This window comes from Mobula birostris, chromosome 10 (genome assembly GCF_030028105.1).
Source record: "Mobula birostris isolate sMobBir1 chromosome 10, sMobBir1.hap1, whole genome shotgun sequence".
NCBI lineage: Eukaryota > Metazoa > Chordata > Chondrichthyes > Myliobatiformes > Myliobatidae > Mobula > Mobula birostris.
Window position 1 is genome coordinate 68,201,931 of NC_092379.1, and position 12,736 is coordinate 68,214,666.

Below are 12,736 nucleotides of genomic sequence, written 5' to 3' on the forward strand. Positions count from 1 at the left end.
AAATATCCGTTGAATGTTTACTTTTGTAGTAATGCAACTTGGGAGGGACTTAATGAAGTACCCGAAGAGTTTGAAGCGTTCTTAGTGTATAGTATCGTAGTTTTTGTAACTTGGAGTGGCGGAGATCTTTGGTCAAATGTTTCACTGTTTATCTGTAAATAATATTTAATGTGCTTATTCGTAATTAGTGTCTTCTGTTCACTTACCAAATCCGTGAGCCAACTTCCTCGTAACACACCAGTTGGTATGCCTTTAATGTTGGGGGAGGGGGGGAAGCATGTATCACGCAGAGATTGTCATTGCTGTCCACCATGAAACCGGAAAAGGTTGTGAAATTTATTATTTTCCCCTTCGCTTCTCATCGCCTACTAAGTAAGCTATCCTCCTGGAGTACCCCCATTTAATCGGATAAGGTACCAGAGAATACTTTTTGTTACAACCACACCTTTTCCCAAGCGTCATGCCGTGTGCTATTTCATGTTACACTATTCTTGGTAAAAATGGCGCGTAATTCTACGTCCAAACTGTCTTGATCCACTGATCTACTTTATTCTTCATATGACTTTTCAATAAAAAACCTCTCATTAAACTTCAACAGATCCTGAATTCTAATACTCCTCAATATCCATCCCCTTGAACACCGACCCCCCCCCCCCACATTCCTGTCTGTGATTTTGCTCCCTCTCTGATTACAAGTCACTCTTGGCATCAGCTTCACCATCATCTCCGTAAGTTCTGATCCCAGAATGATGGTGAGCTCTACTGTCCCAATATTTGATATGTTAATTGGCCTCTAAACTATTATTAGCATATGAAGATAAAAGGAACATCGTAAGGATAGCATGAGATCAAGCTTCTTTACTAATTGTCTCTAGAATAGGGAAAATGAATGTCATGATGAAAATGAGCAGATTAATATAAGAGCCAGCATAGACAAAATGGGATTAACACATTCCATTCTCTTCCACCATGCCAGCAACACTCAATAGACAGCACTCCATAATTTTCCACTAAGTTTCATTACATTCCAGCACCATTCAGTTCTCTCTGCCCTCGGTACCTTTCAGTGTACTATCTCCATGACTGGATGGTCAAATTCTTCCCTCCATCTATGTAACTTTTTTTTCTCTCTAATTCAATATGACCTTGATCTCGCACAATCATGGATATTCCTATTTGTTACTCCCCTTTAAGCGAACCCAGTTTTTGCAAATTGCAACACCTGTCTTCTCTTTTTTTAACTACTGAAGTAAGCTTCTTGACCCGAAATGTCAAGATTTTTTTTAATTTCCTCTTTCTGCTTGACCTGCTGATATCCGTTTCCAGTTTTATGTTGAACTTCCAGAGCCGACATTTTTCCCCACACAGCCACATCTCATTGACTTTGAACATAGAAGTTTACAGCACATTACAGGCCCTTTGGCCGACAATGTCGTGCAGACTATGTAACCTACTCTAGAAACCGCCTAGAATTTCCTTAGCACATAGCCCTCTATTTTTCTAAGCTCCATGTACCGATCTAAGAGACCCTTGAAAGACCCTACTGTATCCGCTTCCACCACCGCCGCCAGCAGTGCATTCCACACACCCACCTGTCTGTGAAAAAGTTACCCATGACATCACCTCGGTACCCATTTCCAAGCACCTTAAAACTATGCTCCCTCATGTTCGCCATTTCAACCCGGGGGGGGGGGGAGAGAAGAGAAGAGCCTCTGGCTGTCCAAGTAATCAATGCCCTTCATCTTGCACACTTCGATCAGGTTACCTCTCATCCCTCATCACTCCAAAGGAGAAAAGGCCAAGTACCCTTAACCTAGTCTCATAAGGTACATCCTCCATTCCAGGTAACATCCTTGTAAATCTCCTCTGCACTCTTTATTGTATCCACATCCTTCCTGTAATGAGGCGACCTGAACTGAACATAGTACTCCAAGTGGGGTCTGACCAAGGTCTTGCACAGCTGTAACATTACCTCACGACTCATGAACTCAATCCCACGGTTGATGAATGCCAACACACATATGCCCTCTTAATGTCAACCTGGGAAGCAGCTATGAGTGTCCTATCGATATAGACCCCAAGATCTGTCGGATCCTCTGCACTGACAAGAGTCTGACCATTTCTGTTATATTCTGTCTTCAAATTGGACCTATTAAAATGAACCATTTCACACTCATATGGGTTGAAGTCCATCTGCCACTTCTCAGCCCAGTTCTGAATCCTCTCGATGTCCTGCTGATGTCCTCTGACAATCCTCCAGTATCCACAACACCCCCAACCTTTCTGTCATCAGCAAACTTATTAACCCACCCTTGTACTTCTTAATCTAGGTCATTTATAAAATAATTATAAAGAGGAGGGGTCCCAGAACAGATCCCTGTGGAACACCACACACAAAATGCTGGTGGAATGCAGCAGGCCAGGCAGCACCTATAGGAAGAGGTGCAGTCGACGTTTCGGGCAGGGACCCTTTGTCAGGACTAAATGAAAGAAGACAGTAAGAGAATTGAAAGTGGGAGGGGGAGATCTGAAATGATAGGAGAAGACAGGAAGGGAGGAGCGGATCTAAGAGCTGGAAAGTTGATTGGCAACAGGGATACCAGGCTGGAGAAGGGAGAGGATCATGGGACGGGAAGACTGGGGAGAAAGAAAAGGGGGGAGGGGAGCCCAGAGGGTGGAGAGCAGGCAAGGAGTTATAGTGAGAGGGACAGAGGGGAAGAAGTGAAAAAAGGGGGGAATAAAAATTTAAAAACATTAAATATTAAACAAAGGGATGGGGTGTGAAGGGCAGGAGGAGCATTAACAGGAGTTAGAGACGTCAATATTCATGCCATGAATATTGGTTGGAGGCGACCGAGACGGAACATAAGGGGCTGTTCCTCCAACCTGAGTGTGGCTTCATCTTGACAGTAGAGGAGACCGTGGATAAACATATCAGAATGGGAATGGGACATAGAATTAAAATATATGGCCAGTGGGAGATCCTGCTTTCTCTGGCAGACAGAGCGTAGGTGTTCGGCGAAACGGTCTCCCAGTCTGCATCGGGTCTCGCCCATATATAGAAGGCCGCAGCGGGAGCACTGGATAGAGGATATCACCCCAGCCGACTCACAGGTGAAGTGTCGCCTCACCTGGAAGGACTGTCGGGAGCCCTGAATGGTGGTGAGGGAGGAAGTGTAAGGGCATATGTAGCACTTGTTCCGCTGACAAGGATAAGTGCCAGGAGAGGCCGGGGGGGGGGTGCGGGAGACGAATGGACAAGGGAGTCGCGTAGGGAGCGATCCCTGAAGAAAGCAGAAAGGGGCGAGGGGGTGAAGGGAAGTTACGGAGAATTATATGTTGGACACGGAGGCTGGTGGGGTGGTAGGTTCGGACAAGGGGGACCCTATTCCTAGTGGAGTGGCGGGAGGATTGAGTGAGAGCAGATGTGCGTGAAATGGGAGAAATACGTTTCAGAGCAGAGTTGATGATGAAGGATGGGAAACCCCTGACTTTAAAAAAGGAAGACATCTCTTTCGTCCTGGAATGAAAAGCCTCATCCTGAGAGCAGATGCGGCGGAGATGGAGGAATTGCGAGAAGGGGATGGAATTTTTGCAAGGGACTGTGTGGGAAGAGGAATAGTCCAGGTAACTGAGGGAGTCTGTAGGCTTATAGGAGACATCATAGGCGCAGCACCTCGGCGAACGGGGAGCCGATATCCAGGAGACGATGCGAAGCTTAGAAAACAAGGTTTACTCTCACAAGAGTCGACCAAAGAACTAGCGGCTTCTTGCTGTGGTCGCAGGGTTCTTATCCTGTGGTCGCAGGGTTCTTATCCTGTGGTTTGATGGGAAGCAGGTGCGTGTAGTTAGTGGTACTTGGGAATGATTGGAATCTAAATGAGGTGATCGAGGCCCAAATCTTGAGGCAAATGGCAAGGTGGGGGATTGCCAGACGGAACCATGACAGCACCCCCCCCACCCCCCCAACGGAAGCTTCCAGCGATCCTCCCGGCCTGTCAGGATGGTACCGATGAAAATTCTGGATGAGGGAAGGGTCTAGGATGAAGGAGCGGGGGACCCAGGAACGCTCTACTGGACTGTACCCTTCCCAGTCCACCAGATGTTGGAGACTGGCTTTAACTGGGACACATGAAAGGTTGGGTGGTTGCGCAGGGGTCTAGGCAGTTTTAGGCGGACCACTGTGAGATTGAATACCCTATCAAACTTGAATGTTCCCAGGAAGCGAGGGGAGAGTTTTCTATGTTCGTTCTTGAGCGGGATGTCCTTGGAGGCCAGCCACACCATCTGCCCAGGTTGGTACTCCGGCGCCGGGATGCGGTGTCGGACGGCCGTCATCTTATTTCGATTTGTTGATTTGAGTAGGGCCGTGCGCGTCTCCTCCCAAACCTTAAGGCACCGATTAATATGGTCTTGAACCGACAGTACTGCAATCTCCTCTTCTTGCGCGGGAAACAGCGGGGGTTGGTACCCAAGGGAGCACTCGAACGGAGAACTCCCTATGGCAGAGCTCACCAGACAGTTGTGGGCGTACTCAACCACGGGAGGTGGTCGCTCCGGGTCGACTGGTTGTTTGCCGTTACGCAATGAAGCGTCGCCTCCAAGTCTTGGTTTGCCTGTTCCGTCTGCCCGTTCGTCTGGGAGTGGAAGCCGGATGACAGGCTGACCGATGCGCCCAAGGCTTGGCAGAAGACCTTCCATACTTGCGAGACAAACTGGGGACCTCGATCGGAGACGATGTCCGCGGGCATTCCGTAGAGGCGGAAGACGTGGCGAACGAGAAGATCTGCGGTTTTCTGAGAGGAAGGAGGTTTAGGGAGGGCCACAAAGTGCACCGCCTTAGAGAATCGGTCTACCACGGTGAGGTCTGTGGTCCTTCCGCGGGAAGGGGGTAGACCGGTGACGAAGTCTAAGGCGATGTGTGACCACGGTCAGATAAAGGACGAAGTAGCCCCCCAGGTGGTCTGAGACACCTTTCCCCGGGCACAAATGGAACAAGCTGAGACACAAGAACGGGTGTCCCCCTCCATGGATGGCCACCAAAAGTGCTTCCTCAGGAGAGGAAGGGTCCGATCAGTCCCGGGGTAGTAGGCGAACCGGGATGTGTGCCCCCACTGGAAAACCTGGGACCTGACGGAGGCGGGCGCGTCCATTGCCCGGGTCGGGGTCGTCCCGCTGGGCTTCCTTTACTTCAGCCTCGATCTCCCAAGTGAGGGTGGCAACCACACAGGAAGGTGGGAGGATAGTCTCGGGACTAGAGGTGTCATTCTTGGAGTCAAGCTGGCGGGACAGCGCGTCCGGCTTCCCGTTCTTGGATCCTGGACGGTACGTGAGGGTAAACCTGAACCAGCCAAAGAATAATACCCAACGGGCCTGGCGAGAATTCAGCCGTTTGGCGGTCTGGATATATTCAAGGTTCTTATGGTCTGTCTACACGATGAACGGGTGTTCTGCCCTCTCAACCAGTGTCTCCATTCTTCCAACGCTAGCCTGACCGCCAGTAGCTCCCGGTTCCCCACTTCGTAATTTCGTTCAGCGGGAGACAGTCGGCGAGAGAAGGCGGCACAGGGATGTAGTTTCTGATGCGGCCCGAGCGTTGGGACAGTACCGCTCCCACCCCGGAGTCGGAGGCGTCAACCTCCACAATGAATTGACAGGAGGGGTCCGGTTGAATCAGAACGGGAGCAGACGTGAAGCGCCTCTTTAGTTCCACGGATCCTAAGTCCGCCTCAGAGTTTCAAAGGAAAGGTGTGGCAGGTGAGGTAAGTCGGGTCAGAGGAGCCGCCACCAGACTGTAGTTTCTGATGAACCGGCGATAGAAGTTCGCAGTCGCCAGGAACCGTTGGAGTTGCTTGCGGTCCGTGGGTTTGGATCACTCCATCACAGCCCGGATCTTCTCGGGATCAGCTCTCACCTGTCCGCTCTCGATGATATAACCTAGAAAGCTGACCAAGGGGACGTGGAATTCGCGCTTCTCCGCCTTTACGAATAATTTATTCCCCCGCAACCTCTGCAGGACTTGATGGATATGAAGAACGTGTTGCTAGGGACTGCTGGAAAAGATTAGTATGTCATCCAGATAGACAAACACAAAGCGGTTAATAAAGTCTCTTAGTACATCGTTAATCAAGTCTTGAAAGACTGCAGGGGCATTGGTGAGGCCAAAGGGCTCGAAGTGGCCTAAAGGGGTATTGAATGCCGTCTTCCACTCGTTCCCCTCTCTTATTCGGACCAGATGGTAGGCGCTTCATAGGTCCAACTTCCAGAAGATGGTGTCTCTGTGAAGTGGTTCGAACGCAGAACTTAGAGGTAGTGGGTACTTGTTCTTTATGGTTATATGATTTAGGCCTCGGTAGTTGATGGAGGGACGTAGGGAACTATCCTTCTTCCCCACGAAGAAACCTGCGCCCACCGGGAAGGACGAGGCTCGGCTGATGCCCCCGCGAGAGATTCACTGATGTAACTCTCCATTGCTTCCCTCTCTGGCCGGGACAATTTATACAGCCGACTGGTGGGCAGAGGAGCTCTGGGGAGAAGGTCGATGGCACAATCGTAGGGTCGGTGTGGAGGTAGGGAAAGTGTGCGTTGTTTACTAAACACGTGTCCCAGGTCGTGGCACTCCGCTCGAACCCTGAACAAGACAGGGGGTTCAACTGCAGGTGAGGTCGAGGTGGTTTTCACAGGGGAAAGGGCCGACTGTAGATAAGTGGTGTGACAAAACGGACTCCAGCTGGTTATCCTGCCGGTGGACCAATCAATGCAAGGGTTGTGGCGTCTTAACCATGGGTACCCAAGAACTATTGGGGCTTGAGGGGAGGAGATCAAGTTAAATTGTACCTGTTCTCAATGGTTCCCCGAGAGAATCAAAGACAGTGGCGTGGTACAGTGAGTGATTCCGACCAGAAGTCTTCCGTCTAGTGCCCAAGCTACCCGAGGGGTAGTCAACGGCTCTCGAGGAATACCGGCCTGGGTTGCTATATCTTCATCCAACAGATTCCCCTCAGCCCCGGAGTCTATCAAGGCAGACAAGGACAGGGACCGTTGGTTGTAGCTCAGTGGCTTGGACTTGCATCCGGGATTGGGGGACAGAAGAGAATGTGATCTGATTAACCAGGGTCTCCCTTTCCACTGGTGAGCCCTCCCCTTTTGGCCGAAGGGAACAGGTGTCACGAAAATGGCCAGACTGACCATAATAGAAACAATCTCCTGCTCTTAATCTCCCGAGCCACTTGGAGGGAGAAAGATGACTCCGTCCCAGCTGCACTGGTTCCTTTCCCGGGGTGGTGGAAACGGCCGGGCCGGGCGCTATTCTAGGAGTGGGAGGAGGAGAGGGGTTAGGGCTGGGAGTAGATGGTAAAGCATGCCGTGGGGTGGCCAAAGGACGACCGGTTCTCTCCCTGTTGTTCTCGGAGTCGGTTGTCCAGCCTGGTGGCTAGGGAAACCAATGAATCCAGGCTGTTAGTGTCATCCCTAGCCGCCAACTCGTCCTTTACCTTGTCACAGAGGCCTTGCCGGAATACCTCCTGGAGTGCCTCATCATTCCAGCCCGAGACGGCCGCTAGCGTCCATAACTCCACGGAGTATTCTGCAACACCAGGTGAGCCTTGATGGAGGGTGAGTAGCCGCTTGGCGGCATCTTTACCGCAGACGGGATAGTCAAAAATCTTCCTTATTTCTGAGATGAAGGTGGAGAAGGAAGAGCAGGTCTCTGGCTAATTATCCCAAATCACGGTGGCCCACGCTAAGGCATTTCGTCGTAATAATCCCATAATGTAAGCTATTTTAGGTCTGTCCGTGGCGTATGTGGATGGCTGCTGCTCGAACACCAGGGAACATTGCAGCAGGAAAGCCCGGCACTTCTCCAGATCTCCAGCATAGGGTTCTGGTTCGGGAACGCGCGGCTCTCTTAGCAGTCGTGTTGTTAACGCCTCGGGCGTCGCCACCACAGACTGTCTGGGCTGGTCAGAAGGAGTTCCCGGAGTCGACGAGGTAAAATGGATGAATACTCGGTCGACCTGTTCACTGATCTTTCTTACGTCTACTAACAGGCAACGGAGGTTTTCCATGACTTCCCGGAGCAGCTGATCGTGCAAGCCCAATGGGGCGCCCTGGCTGGCGAGGGCTTGTTGCAGAGGATTCGTGTCCGCTGGGTTCATGTTGGCCAGTTCATTCTGTTGCAAGGACGTGGCTGGGGACGAACCCAAGTGCAGGACACAGAGGCTGAGGCAGAGTCGTTAAGCGCAGTACCTCCGCGAAATGGGAGCCGATATCCAGGAGACGATGCGAAGCTTAGAACTCACGGTCCTCAGGAATAGGAAACAAGGTTTACTTTCACAAGAGTCGACCAACGAACTAGCGGCTTCTTGCTGTGGTCGCAGGGTTTTTAGCCTGCCGTTTGATGGGAAGCAGGTGCGTGTAGTTAGCGGTACCTGGGAATGATTGGAATCTAAATGAGGTGATCGAGGCCCAAATCTTGAGGCAAATGGCAAGGTGGGGGTTTGCCAGACTGGACCATGACACATCAGTAGATAAACTGTCTCCAAAGATAGAGACAGAAAGATCAAGAAAGGGGAGGGAGGTGTCGGAAATGGACCAGGTAAACTTGAGGGCAGGGTGAAAGTTGGAGGCAAAGTTAATGAAGTTAATGAGCTCAGCATGCGTGTAGGAAGCAGTGACAATGCAGTCGTCGATGTAGTGAAGGAAAAGAGCGGGACAGATACCAGTATCGGCTTGGAACATGGATTGTCCCACAAAGCCAACGAAAAGGCAGGCATAGCTCGGACCCATACCGGTGCCCATGGCTACACCTTTAGTTTGGAGGAAGTGGGAGGAGCCAAAGGAGAAATCATTAAGAGTAAGGACTAATTCCACTTGACGAAGCAGAGTGGTGATAGAGGGGAACTGGTTAGGTCTGGAATCCAAAAAGAAGCGGGGAGCTTTGAGACCTTCCTGGTGGGGGATGGAGGCATATAGGGACTGGACATCCATGGTGAAAATAAAGCGGTGGGGGCCAGGGAACTTAAAATCATTGAAAAAGTTCAGAGCGTGAGAAGTGTCACGAACATAGGTGGGAAGGGATTGGACGCGGGGGGTGGGGGGGATAAAACAGTGTCGAGGTATGCAGAAATGAGTTCGGTGGGACAGGAGCAAGCTGAAACAATGGGTCTACCTGGACAGGCAGATTTGCGGATCTTGGGTAGGAGGTAGAAACGGGAACTGCGGGGTGTGGGAACTATAAGGTTGGTAGTAGTAGACGGGAGATCCCCTGAGCGGATAAAGTCGGTGATGGTGTGGGAGACAATGGCCTGGTGCTCCTTAGTGGAGTCATGATCGAGGCATAAATAAGAGGAGGTATCCGCGAGTTGTCGCTCTGCGTCGGCAAGGTAGAGGTCAGTACGCCGGACTACAACAGCACCCCCTTTATCGGAGGGTTTTATAGTAAGGTTAGGATCAGTGCGGAGGGAGTGGAGAGCAGAGCGTTCGGAAAGAGTGACGTTGGAAAGGGAACAAGGTGCGGTGAAGTCGAGACGGTTGATGTCCCGTCGGCAGTTAGCAAAAAAGAGATCCAGAGCAGGCAGAAAACCAGAGTGGGGTGTCCATGAAAAGGAGGAAGGTTGAAGACGGGAGAAGGGGTCATCAGTGGGGGTGGAAGATTCCTTGCCGAAGAAGTAGGCTCGAAGACGGAGCCGGCGGAAGAAGAGTTCAGTGTCATGGCGAACGCGGAACTCGCTGAGGTGTGGGCGAAGGGGAACAAAGGTAAGACCCTTACTGAGGACAGAGCGCTCTGCCTCAGACAGTTGAAGGTCGGAGGGGATGGTAAAGACCCGGCACGGATGAGAAGTGGGATCAGAGGGGGTGGGGGGAGGGAGGTTGGTGGTGTCAGTGGAAAGGGGAGGGTTGGGGTGAGAGGAAGACTGAGCCTCTGAGGGCCCAGGAGCAGATGATGGAATGTAAAGGAGACGGGATTGCAGAGTGGTGGTGGGCGAAGGGGAGACGGGAGTCACAATAGCGGTACATAAAGACCCGGCCTGGAGTTCAAGGCTGGAGTCGCAGTTGGTGGTTGTGCAATCGCTTTGAAGGTGTCCATGGTCGTTACTGGAGTCCGGGTTTTGAATATGCCCTGACGTGCTGGAGCCGCCGAGATCGATTTCATGCCTGCTAGCGTCGAAGCCAGCAGGCTCTGGGGCCTGCAAATGTAAGATCTTGCGATCCTTGCCAAACATGACAAATTCCATGAAACGGCGATTGCACTTATGGATCCGACGGAGGATGAAATAACGGGCAGGACCATTACAAACGGCGAAGAAAGTGTCCCAGAGGTGTGGAAGGGTCTGGAATAGGGACACCAAGAACCTCCTCATGGCGGAGAGGGTCGCCTTCAGAGCTTTACGGGACAAGCGACGGGAGGCAGAGTCAATAAAATGTGAGTACCTGGGATCCTGAGAAGGTCCAAACTGAGAGGCCCGAAAACTAATCCTGAAGCCAACTGGAGTAAGTTGGCGGTGGAGACACATTCCAAGGAAGGATATCTGGCTGTAATAGCGAGTCTGAGTCAAAATGTGTTCAAAAGGTTGAAAGGCCGAGGAAATTATACATGGGGAGCTGTGAGACAGGGTTTCACAAAATTCCCGTCAAGAGAAGATCTAAACTTCTTCAGTCAGTGTAGGCGTCACTGGAAGAGGCTTCGCAGTAGTGAATTTAAAAACGCAGACAGGAGGAAATCTGCAGATGCTGGAAATTCAAGCAACACACACAAAATGCTGGTGGCACGCAGCAGGCCAGGCAGCATCTATAGGAAGAGGTACAGTCGACGTTTCGGGCAGAGACCCTTTGTCAGGACTAACTGAAAGAAGAGATAGAAAGAGATTTGAAAGGAGGAGGGGGAGATCCGAAAGGATAGGAGAAGACAGGAGGGGAGGGGTTGATCGAAGAGCTGGAAAGCTGATTGGCAAAAAGGGATACCAGGCTGGAGAAGGGAGAGGATCATGGGATGGGAAGCCTGGGGAGAAAGGAAAAGGGGGAGGGGAGCTCGGAGGGTAGAGAGCAGGCAAGGAGTTATAGTAGAATACAACTGGTCACCAACCTCCATGCAGAATATGAACCATCTACAACCACCCTTTTCCTTCTGCGGGCAAGTCAATTCTGAATCCACAAAGCAAGGTCTCCTTGGATTTCGTACCTTCTTACTTTCTGAAGGAGCCTTGCATGCAAAACCTTATCAAATGCCTTCCTGAAATCCATATGCACTACATCTATAACTCTACCTTCATCAATGTGTTTTGTTACATCCTTAAAAATTCAAACAGGTTTGTCAAGGGCATGTCATGCCTTACAAACCATGCTAACTATCCCTAATCAGATTATGTCTCCCCAAATGCATATAAATTCTGCTTCTCTGGATCTTCTTCAACAACTTGCCCACCACTGAAGTTAGACTCACTGGTCTATAATTTTCTGGGTTATCTCTACTCCCTTTCTTGAACAAGGGAACAACATTTGCAACCCTCCAATCCTCTTTGCTTTACCTTTTCAGGCTCTCTTACAGATGTCAATTCACACAATTACCAAAATTAAAAATCATACACCATGAATACTAAAAAAAAGATCTGAATGTCCTGATAACTGACTTTTCACTTTGGTTGGCAGGAGTTCTAGCATCGATTGATTGATGTAGGTTTATGCACAACTCCCACCGACAAGTACAATTGAATCTGCTCTGACACTGAGGTGCTCAGATCAGGGTGATTACCTAAACTGAATTATAGGCGCAGTAGAAGTAATGGAAATTGCCAAATGCCAATCATGGTGGGATACCAGGTTCCTCCCAAAGATATGGAAGAGCCAGAGTGGCAATACAACAGCTCACAACCACTGCAACAGTCAAAAGAAGTTGCACTTTAGGTTTTCAAATATCTAGACACAAGGTGTTTGAGAGACTTGGAAACTTTTACTGTGCTAATGGACTTCTTCATCAAGTTATGGTATTGTTACACTGTTGTAACTATATGTTATAATTATGTGGTTTTGTTAGATTTTTTTCATTCTTTGTCTGTCCTGTGTTTTGTGATATCACACTGGAGGAAATGTTGTATCATTTCTTAATGCATGCATTACTAAATGACAGTAAAAAAGAACTGCGTGTCTTCATAATCTAAGAAAGTACTATGATAGTAGTTCTTGTTGTTTTCAGTCAAAATATCCATTAAATTAACAGGACAATATGTTACATATTTCATCTTGTTTTAAAAGCCCTCATGGGACATTAATTCAAGGTAGCCCAATATCAGGAACCCTTTTGGCCCACTGAGTTTATGGCAGCTGGCAGAAAATAACCTCCCTAAACAATTTGCCCTGTAACTCACTCATCACTTGCCTGCATTTATGGCTGAGTAACCTGAAAGAGCATTTGGGAGAAACCCATCCCAATGCAGAAATAAAAGGCAGGAAAATGTTAAAGAGGGAACAACATCTGACGGAACAGAACCAAGTTACTGAAGCTCTGAGGTGATTACTTTAACCCTCTTACCTGAGGTGATAACTTTAAATGTTAGCATGATTTGAGCTATGCAAGGGTCAAATTTGCTCATTGAAAGCACCTTTACTGGCATGGGTTGTCATGACCAACCAACTAATTCCTTTTTAATTAATTTGTTTTCCCATCAGTTATACTTCACCCTGCATTCCTATTCCATGTAATGAATGACATCGTCTTTGTACAAACTTCGGACTGCCATGC